General features: G+C 45.8%; 1 pseudogene; it reads right to left on the bottom strand.

Annotated features, from left to right (window-relative positions):
• Nucleotides 1-10,303: 10,303 nt before the first annotated feature.
• On the bottom strand, nucleotides 10,304-10,434 carry LOC120389448 (annotated as a pseudogene).
• Nucleotides 10,435-10,832: the final 398 nt, after the last annotated feature.

Below are 10,832 nucleotides of genomic sequence, written 5' to 3' on the forward strand. Positions count from 1 at the left end.
TCCATTGTGATTGGGGAGGACCAGGCTTAGCAGTTGCCACCACTAGCCGGGCTCTGTGCTGGGATGTGACCTTAATTAAAGCTTTTTTCTGCCCGGCCCAGGTGATGACTCTTCTGCAGCTGGTACTAGCTCTGGGGCAGCCCTGGGCCCTGTTAATGCACCTGAGCCACAGACTCCAGGTTACTGAAAGACTCTCAGGGAAAGTGCTGGGGATCACATTAAACAGCCCCCCTCCTTCCGCCAATTTCTCCTCCCATTAGTAGCTGCAGAGAAAATCCAGCCCTGGGAGCAAAGAACCAGGAATGGGAATCGTCCTTGGCCAGAGGGGCAGGGAGAGTGACAGTGGAAGGAGAGACTGAAAAGGGGCAGTGGAGAAATGAGTGGTGGGGAGAGATTTCAGCTCTAGTCCACCCAGACACATGTATTGCAGCATCCTGGGCAGAACCACTTTCCAGTGAACAAGAAAAGGCTCAGACAGAGTGAGCTGGTTCTTGACTCCACATTTCCCCTGCTGGGGTGTGACTGCCGTGGGGTCAGGTGTCCGAGGGAATCCCCACAGTGACTCCTTTGATTCTGCCTTTTCTAGCCTCTTGTGTTCAGAGACTTTGTCACGGGGCGAGGGAGGGAGAAGGGAGGTTAAAAAAATCTCTCTGTGGGCTTGTGCCTGACAGAGGGGCCGTGGCTCACACTGTAATTAAAGAGATTTAAGCATGTTCCCAGCATGGCAGAGTCTAGGATGTCTGTCTGCAGGAAAGGGCCTGGGGGAAAATCGTGATGTGAAATTAACTAAAGCCTGTTCTAGAAAACTCCCAACAACTGTTCTCCCTTCTCTCGCTCCTGCCAGGGCCTGCAGAAACGACAGCCCCCTGAGCTTTTCTCCAGCTCCCTCCCATCCTCCCATGACACAGGGAAGAGAAATGAGCTGCAGTGGAGCCAGCTCAGGTAAAGGGATTACTTTTTTTGAGGGTGGGGTTGGTGGAGTTCCTACAGGAGAGAGAGGGACAGCAAAATACACCGGGAGATGGGAAGAGTTTGCACAGTCTGTGGTTTTTTGGAGGTTGGGCGCGGGGCAGGAAAATGGCCAGGGTGGAGAAAGGGATGAGGGCAGCGTGTGACAAACACCTGCTGGGAGTTGTTTAATAAGTGGCCTAGATTCCCAGGAACAGACCCATGAGAGTTCGGAGGTGGAAATGCTCTCTAGTTTTGTGGAGCAGAAAAATAACCCAATGCGTGAATGGGGCTGGGAAAACTGACCAGACTCTCCCATAGTGCTGGAGCCCACAGCCCGACTAACCAGTGGGAGTTGCTGTGAGATATGAAGGGGCACTCCACCAGTGAGGGTTAGGGAGATTCCACTCCAGCTTCATATCCAGCTCCTCACAATGAGGGAGGGTGTTATGAGCCCCTACCAGGAGCTCTCCCTGAGTCCCTGCTAGGGGCCCCTCTCCTCCTATCAGTCTGTGGCTTAGTAGGTGTTTGATGGATCTGCTGGGGAGAGATAAGGGGCTCTCTCTTTTGTCCCCTCACTCTGATGTTTCTGGGATGCTCTTGAGCAGGGTGGGGGTGGGACTTTGTTGACTGCAATCCACCCAGAGGCTTCCCTTTTGATGGGCTCCTCAAACCACAAATGGTGGGAGCTGTGAATGGGGCAGCATGGTATTGGACAGTGTTTGGGCTCTTGCTCTTTCAGGGGCTGGTAACCTTCGAGGGAGGTGGCTTTGTATTTCACCAGGAAGAGTGGGCTCTGCTGGACCCGCTCAGAGAGCTCCTCTACTGGCATGTCATGCAGGGAGAACTATGGAGAATGTGACCTCACTGGGTATGGGTTACTGTCCCACCTCGGTTCTTGGAAGGGGAAATGGAGAGAGAAGGTTTACGCCAGCCCCACAATGCCTACCTCTCTACTTCTGCTCCAGTTTCAGCATCACCCCAATATGCCAGTGACACACACACTACCAGAGACCCTCCTGCTTGCAGAACACTTTGGGGGAACAGAGCACAGAGCCGTGTGTTGCACAATGTGTCAAATATCTCCTGTTTGCTCAAGTAAAACTGAAGGTTTAAGTGCAGCATAATCAACAGAGGAAGCTTCCTAGGGGTCACCAGATGAAATTAATAGGCACAGCAGGTTTAAAGAAAATAAAAGGAAGTTCTTCATTGCATATGCACATGATCAATCCTGTGGAACTCCTTACACCTGGAGGAGGTTGTAGTCCTAGGACTATAACAGCGTTAAAAGAGAACTGGATAAATTTATGGTGGTTAAGTCCATCAATGCCAGCTCTATTAGCCAGGATGGGGTATGGAATGGTGCGTCCTAGCCTCCTGTTTGTCAGAGAGGATGGAGATGGATGGCAGGGGAGAAGATCACTTGATCATTGCCTGTTAGGTCTAATTCCCTCCTGGGGCACCTGGCATTGGCCACTGTGCAGTAGACAGGATACTGGGCTAGATGTACCCAGCGCTGGATCCTGACCGTCTGGCCACGACTGTCTCCATGTCACGTATGTATGTGTGCATTTGGTGCAGGCGCTCCTGGCCTCCAGAGACTGTGGCCTGGAGGCTTCTTGGAGGCCAGGAGTGTTTGGAACTGGAGGAGCTAAGGGAGGCAGAGAGAAGTATGTTGATGAGGCTTTCCGGGACACTATAGAATATGTCCTAACTCCAGGTCAGACAAGCCCCTGCATATTGTTGAAGGGGAGGATGGAAGGCCCAGGGAATGAGAGCAGTCAATCGAGCAGAGACAGGAAAGCTTACTCATGAGTTGGGACCTCTCACTTCCAGATAGTGTCTGGAAGAGTAACCTCTTGCACTGAGTAAGTTACTCTCACCGGGGAGGGAACTCCACTGCATTATCAGAAAAGGCAGCTGTGTAGTAATGGGAGATTCGATCATTAGGAACAAAGGATATCTGGGACTTTGTGATGACCGGGAGAGCCGTGATGTGTGGGCGACTTGCCTGCCTGGTGCGTAGGTTGCAGATTTCTCAAGGCATCTAGATAGATTTATGTGTAGTGCTGGGGAGGAGCCAGTGGTCATGGGACATGTAGATACCAATGACATAGGGAAGGGGTAGGTGAGACGTCCTGGAGGCCAAATTTAATCTGCTAGGAAAGAGTCTGAAATCCAGGACCTCTCATGAGTGGCATTCTCCAGAAATGCTCCCAGTTCCACGCAGCAGGGCCAGGTAAGCAGGCAGAGCTGCCGGAGTTCTCAATGCGTGGATGAGATGATGGTTGTATGAGAGATGGGGTTGCAAAGATTTATTAGGAACTGGGAAACTTTGGGGATGGGGAGCCTATACAGGGAAGGATGAAGCTCCCACCTAAACCAAAGTGGATCCAGACTGCTCAGCACTTAACATTAAAAAGGTTGCAGAGCAGTTTTTAAACTAGGAGATGCGAGGGGAAAGCCAATGGTACTGCAGAGGAGCAATGCGGATTCCGGACAGAGACTTCTCTGCAGAGAGAAAGAATGTAGTGATAGAGATTTTTCTAGTTTTAGTCAGGAAGAGAGGCTGAAGAGAGAGAGATATAAGTAGGGAGGCCAGATCAGACGAGAAGCATTCACGCACAAAAGAATCTAACACATCAGAAAGGGCAGACAAATAAACAGTGACAAGTTTTTAGAATCACGTGCTGCACACAAATGCTAGAAGTGTAAATAATAAGATGGGTGAATTAGAGTGCCTCGGTGTTAAAAGAGGATATTGACATCAATAGGGGCATCCCACAGAAACCTGGTGGAGTGGGAGGACAGTCAATGGGACACAATCATTCCAGGTACAAAATACATCTGAAGGTCAGGAGCAGGAGTCATACTAAGAAGGGGTGGGGAGGGGAGTGGCACTGTATGTTAAAGAAAATGTAGACTCAAATGAAGTAAAAATCTTAAATGAAACCGCATGTTCCATAGAATCTCTCTGCAGGGGCGGCTCTAGACACCAGCGCGCCAAGCAGGCGCTATGGGGCGGCCCTTTCCCAAGCGGCATTTGGTTCCGGTGTGGACCTGCCGCGAGGCATGACCGATACGCGGGTCCCTCTTCCCGCGGGCCTGCGGTTTGAAGCTCCTACCCGCCATGCCTGCGCCAGGTCCACCGAGCCGCTGGGACCTGACGGCACCCGCCGCAGTCATACCCAAGTCGCGAGGATCCGCCGTCCCGGCTCCGTGGACCTGCCGCAGGCATGCCGGCGTGGAGCTCAACCGGAGCGTGCGGAAGAGCGGGACCTGCCGCGGCACTGGAAGGGCGCGGCGCAGAGCGCATCACGCGCTGCTTGGGGCAGCCTACTTTCTAGAGCCGCCCTGTCTCTCTGGATAGTAAATTTCCATGCCTGGAATAAGAATATAACAATAAGGATCTATTATCGACTCACCTGTCAAAGACAGCAGATAGTGAGGATGAAATGCGAAGGGAGATTAGAGAGGCTATCAAAATAAAAGAACCTCCATAATAGTGGGAGATTTCCCACCTATCCTCCATATTGGAGTGGGCAGCACGCCACCAGACAAAATGCAGAGACAAAATTTCTCGATACTTCAAATGACTGTTTCTTGGAGCAAGCTACAGTACTAAGAGAACCTGCACTAAGGGGGAGAAGCAACTCTCCATTTAGTCCTGGAGTGGAGCAGTATCTTGTCCAAGAGGTATATTAGCTATAACAGGACCGCTTTTGGAAATAGTGATCATAATATAACAAAATTTAACATTCCTGTGGTGGGAAGAACAGCTCAACACTGTGGCATTTAATTTCAGAAAGGAGAACTATACAAAAATGAGGGGCTAGTTAAACAGAAATTAAAAGGTACAGTGATCTAGAGGAAATCCCCTGCAAGCTGCATGGACACTTTTCAAAGACACAATATGAGAGCCTGAAACTTAAATGTATACCCTACATTAAAAAAACACACAGCAAAAGAACTAAAAAGAGCCACTGTGGCTCATTTAACCATGTAAAAGAAGCAGGAGAGATACAAAGGCATCTTTTAAAAAGTGGAAGTCAAATCCTAGTGAGGTGTATATAGAAGGAGCATATACTGCCAAATTAAGTGTAAACAATAAGAAGCCAAAAGGAGTTTGAGGAACAGCTTGTAGCTAAAAACTCAGAAGGTAATAACAAATGTTTTCTAAGTACATCAAAAGCAGGAAGTTGCTAAACAACCAGTGGGACCTCTGGACGATTGAGATACAAAAGGAGCCCTAAAGACAATAAAGTCATTGCAGAGAAACTAAATGCATTCTTGCTTCAGTCTGTGGCTGAGGATGCTAGGGAGATTCTGCAACCTTTTGTGTGACAAACTGAGGAATTGCCACAGATTGAAGTGTCATTAGAGGTTTTGGAATTAATTGATAAATTTAACTGTAAATAAGTCACCGGAACCAGATGGTATTACTCCAAGAGTTCTGAAGGAACTCAAATGTGAAATTGTGAACGATAGCTATGGTTTGTAGCCTGTCCTTAAATCAGCTTCTGTACCCAATGACTGGAAGATTGCTAATGTAACGCCAATATTTAAAAGGGCTCTAGGGGTGATCCTGCAAATTACAGACCGGTAAGTCTAATGTCTAAAGCAGGCAAATTAGTTGAAACAATAGTAAAGAATAAAATTGCTCTGTGTGCATAGAAGAACAAAAATTATTGGGCAAAAGTCAATATAGTTTCTGTAAAGGGAAATCATGCCTTACTAGTCTGTTAGAGTTCTTGAAGGTGTCAACACATGTGACAAGGATCCAGTGGATATAGTGTACTTAGATTTCCAGAAAGCCTTTGACAAGGTCTCTACCAAAGGCTCTTACATAAATGAAGTTATCATGGATAAGAGGGAAGATCTTTTCATGGATTGAGAACTAGTTAAAAGACAGGAAACAAAGGTAGGAATAAATGGTAAATTTTCAGGAATGAAGAGGAGTAATTCAGTGGTGCTCCTCAAGTGGTCAGTCCTAGGACCAATCCATTCAACTTATTCATAAATGATCTGAGAAAGGGTAAACAGTGAGGTGTGGGCAAAGTTTCAGATGATACTAAACTGCTCAAGATAATTAAGACTAAAGCAGACTGTGAAGAACTTCAAAAGATCTCACAAAACTAAGTGGATTGGGCAACAAATGGCAAAATGAAATTTAATGTGGATAAAATGTAAAGTAATGCACATTGAAAAATGACCCCAACTATACTTACAATATGATGGGGGCAAATTTGAAGTACAGCTGATCAGAAAGATCTTTTGTCATTGTGATAGTTCTGAAGACATCCATGTAGTAATGACGGAGCCGGTCAGTCGTCTGTTCGTGGATACCAACGGGCTGTCCGCCCATTTATTATAAGTGGTTACAAATCATGCTATTATACGCATGTACAAACCTAAGCCAACGCCTCGCCCCCCTCTCTCCTGGTTGGTGCCTCATGCATTGTGTACTCCAGAAATACACAATCTTATCAGCTAATTCATGTGCCTCCTGACCGGAAGTGTAAACTATCATCGCCTAAACTGGAAGTGCATTCTACCCTTTAGTGCTTAGGGAAGTGTAACGCTCCTACAATCCAGCAGTGTGTGCAGCGGAAGTCAAAAAGTAAACAGGATGTTAGGAATTATTTTGCAAGGATAGACACAATACAGAGAATATCTTATTGCCCTTTATATAAATCAATGGAAATAACTAATTTAGAGCTCATCATTTTATATGTATATTTGGGATTATGTTTTCCAGTGGGCTGCACTATATGTTACCCTGACATCTAGTAGTGCTGAGATCCTGCATTCAGTAATATCCTGCCCTTCCTCTCCTCCTTTCCACTGAGCCCCACGCTTATGTTTCCAGCTTTCCCAGGACTCTCTCTCTTGTCTCTGGACCTGTTCTGTCAGCAAGAAGCAGAGCTAGGGAGACTTGCCCCCCTATGGAGACTCCCATTTCTGGGACGTGGATTTACTTTCTATGTGTTTTAGGAGACTTTGAAATTGAGTGTCTGTGACATTAAGCACAGTGTGCAGTCTGACTGTTGAACAGCTGTTCCCTCAGTTCCCCAGGCTGGGGTGCTTTACACTGCTCTACTGTGAGAGCAGCCACTCCCTGGGCAGGTAACATACAGTCTCCAGCATGTAACCTCGCCTCCCAGCTACAGTTTTGAGTGCTGCTAGTCACAACTCCAATTACAGTACTCCCACCGGAGAACCCCAGAAAATTCCTCTGCTCCCAGACATCCCAGAAATGTGCATCTTGTCCTGTCCAGCACACACTACTGAACAGTGGAGCTCATGCATGAAATCTGCTTCATCAATGGAAAATGACATACCCAGCCTTGTTATTCCAAATGGAGTTTCCAACACACTTAATCCAACCACTGGTTAGATAAAACAATAAACCGAAGATTGTTAACTACTGAAAAAAAGATTTCCAGTGGCTACAAGTAACGAGGCATGTGTCAGAATTGTTTACAAAAGAAATGCAAGATAAAACACAAACTAACATCTAAGTTAACCAGCAAAAACGGATTTAAAACAAATGTTTCTCTACCATCTGCTGAGACAGGCTGGTTTTCCTTTCAGCCGGAATCCTCTAACCTGCCCCTGCTGCCCATCTGGGGCTCCTTCAGGAGTTGTCATGAGCAGAGGAAGGGGGAGGGGAGAGAGAGAGAGAGAGTCTCATGCATTTTCCTCACCTCTCTTTATAATTCAGTCCTTTGTACTAGAAACAAATCCAGTTCTCAGCTGAGTCATGGTGACAGGCTCCTCGTAGATATGACCTTCAAGTGGTCCCTGTGATGGAATGTAAATGTCTTCACACCTTTCCTCTCCTGGAGAATGGCTATTTGACCAGCTGTTTGCCTTGCTAACTCTGGAGGAACTTAGGTTAGCTGGTAACTTTTTCAGTAACATCATGCCGTAAAAATCATAACTTACATACAGTGTTGCTACACATTTTGTTGAGGATTTTCTAGTAGATTGTCTTTCAAATGGTAAATTCTAACAAGCTTACACAGTGATAAATGAAGGAGGAAGGGACTTTTATAAACACCCACAGCCAGTAGATTGCTGTAAAATCCTTGTTGGTGTGACTTCTCTGCCTGCTTACCTGTAAAGGTTAACAAGGCCAGGTTAAAGAAAAGAGGCACCTGACCAAAAGAGCCAATGGAAAGACTAGAACTTTTTAAAATGGGACAGTAACTTTCCTTTGTCTGTTGTTCCGGAGAAGGTGACATGAAGTAGCAATGTTGTGTATGGCTTGAAGCAGGTTTGAAAATTCATCTTCCATCCCTAGAAGAAAATGATTTGGACAGGGAATGTTTAGACAGACACAATCAGGTTTATATTTTTTATTTTGGCTTGAGCTCCCTCTGTGCTATCCCAGATGCTTTTGTTTGCTTTAAGCTTAAGCTGAACCCCAGGAAAGCTTATATTTTGGGTGCTTATAACAATTGTTTCTTTTTAAGATCTAGCAAAAGCCTAAGTTCCAGATTTATTGTTTTTCTTTCAATCTTAATAAAATTTCTTAAGAACAGGGTTAGATTTTTGGTGTCCTTGTTTCTTCTCAGCCTTCCTTCCTGGAGGAGGGAAGGGGCTTGAGGTGCCCCACAGGAAGAATTCTCAAATGCTCCTTCCTGGGTCCAAGGGTTTGGGGTTTTTTGCATTTGTGTGGTGGCAGCATTTACCAAGCCAAGGTCAGAGAAAAGCTGTAACTTTGGGGGTTTAATATGCTCAGAGTTGCACAAATTAATTTTTAGAATCCTGGCGGGCCCCCACTTTCTGCACTCGGAGTGACAGAGTGAGATTCAGCCATGACACATACTATGAACAAAATTGATCATAATTTTCTAGAAGAGTGAACATAGGGGCACAGACTTGCACAGTGTCCGCCTGTGTGTTCCCAACATATATGTGGGTATTTCAATCCTTCACAAGCAAGGTGTTCGGCATCTTCAAACACCTGGGAACCAGTCCTGGGAATTCACTTGTTTATTAAATGACACTCTATGGAATTGAGAGACATTTTATATTATTATTATTTTATTATAAATACCAATATGATGAAATTGCAATGAATCGTGCTAGATATGCCATGTAAGGTGTCAATGAAAATGTTATGATTTTCCAAGTTTGATAATCTTGTGTCTATCTTTGTATTGTGAGTTATAGATATGTAGGGTATATCTGTATTCCAGACTTGTGTAGTGTTTCTGAGTGACACCCCCAGACATATTGGCATCAGTGCTGCCCAGCCTGTTCGATGGCCCATCCGGGGTCATCAGCTGTACAATGAACCCATTGAAAGGATCAAGGGGAGACACCTCTTGAGTCAGCAAGACATGCAGGGATATGCCTGTGTACTGAGACCTCCAAGGCTTTTCCATGCCATGTGCTGTGAAGCTTGTGTTTGGGACACAGGAAGTAGAAGCCACTTGGCAAAAGGAATATAAAGGGCAGCTGCATCATCTCCATTTTGTCTTTAGTCCCTCTTCCTACCTCTGGAGCAACTTCTCTACAAACTGAACCTTGGAACAAAGGACTGAATGATGTGGGGGGAGGGATAGCTCAGTGGTTTGAGCATTGACCTGCTAAACCTAGTATTGTGAGTTCAATCCTTGAGGGGGCCACTTAGGGATCTGGGGCAAAATCATTACCAAAGAGACTTTCAAGCCAGAAACTCACCAATACTGCTAAGAACCAGATATATAGATTTCTGAATGTATCTGACTGTTTTCCCATTTTAACAACTTACTTTTTCTTTCCTTCTTTTATAATAAACCTTTAGTTGAGATGCTTTCTTGCTTATAAACCTTTAGTTTAGATGCTAAGGATTGGCTGGCATCATAGTATTCTGGGTAAGATCCAAACCTATACAGACCTGGTAATGTGGCTGACTCTGGGGTCAGAAGAACACTTTGTTTATGTGAGCAGAGTTTTTAAATAACCTCTCACTGTGCCGGACCTAGGTGCTGATTGGGAGTCAGAGAACTGGAATGCAGTAAAGGGGGCCGTGTGATGTCTCTTTTCAGTTTCTCGATAACCAGTGTGGGGGATCAGAAGCACAGTTGGTGACTGATCGGTGAATTTAACTTCTGTGTTATCCACCAGTTTTGGAAGCATCTGCTCTCCCTTTTTCAGCCTGCCATGATCTTGGCATTTTCAGTGTGGACTGCCTCAGGCACACTGGGTCACACTAAGCACTGAAGTTAAATTAATAATGTTTTTTATGACACAGTCATATGAAATCAACTGAACTCCTTTGTTTTCTTTCATCTGAGCAGGGTTTCCAGTTTCCAAACCTCATATAATCTCCCAGCTGGAACAAGGGGAAGAGCCATGGTCCCCAGACTTCCAGGGTTCAGAGGAAAGAGAGATCCTGAGAGCTCCTTGCACAGGTGAGGAAAAGTTTTCAACTAGCAATAACCACACTTCAGATTAACTTCATTGGTTATGATACTGCCACTGCTAAACCAACTCAGAATCTGTAAGTGCCTGAAGGAAACATCTGGGATGCCTTACAATGCCCTTGGAAGGTCTCTCAGTTCATTATTGTCCCTAGCAGGGGTCGTATCCTCAGGGTAAATATAGCTCATGGCTTCCTGTAGACCCTAGCAGACACCAGGCAGTAGCTTCCTCCCTTCCCCCTGTGAATTTGGATGGGATGTGAGGGCCAAATTGATCCCCTCCTCTCTCCTGTTTAGGGAAGAGTTTGGGGGAGTTCAGTTCTTGTTTTTATTTGACCTCTCTCAAGCACTTGTTTTGGTTTGGCCTTCCCCTTTCCATCCCTGTTTGAGGTTTCTGTCTCTATCACAGCAGGTGACGCAATGGTATGTGAGAAAGAGGAGCAGAATTCTCAGCAGGAAAATGTTGAG

This window comes from Mauremys reevesii, linkage group 23 (assembly GCF_016161935.1).
Source record: "Mauremys reevesii isolate NIE-2019 linkage group 23, ASM1616193v1, whole genome shotgun sequence".
Classification (NCBI taxonomy): Eukaryota; Metazoa; Chordata; order Testudines; family Geoemydidae; genus Mauremys; species Mauremys reevesii.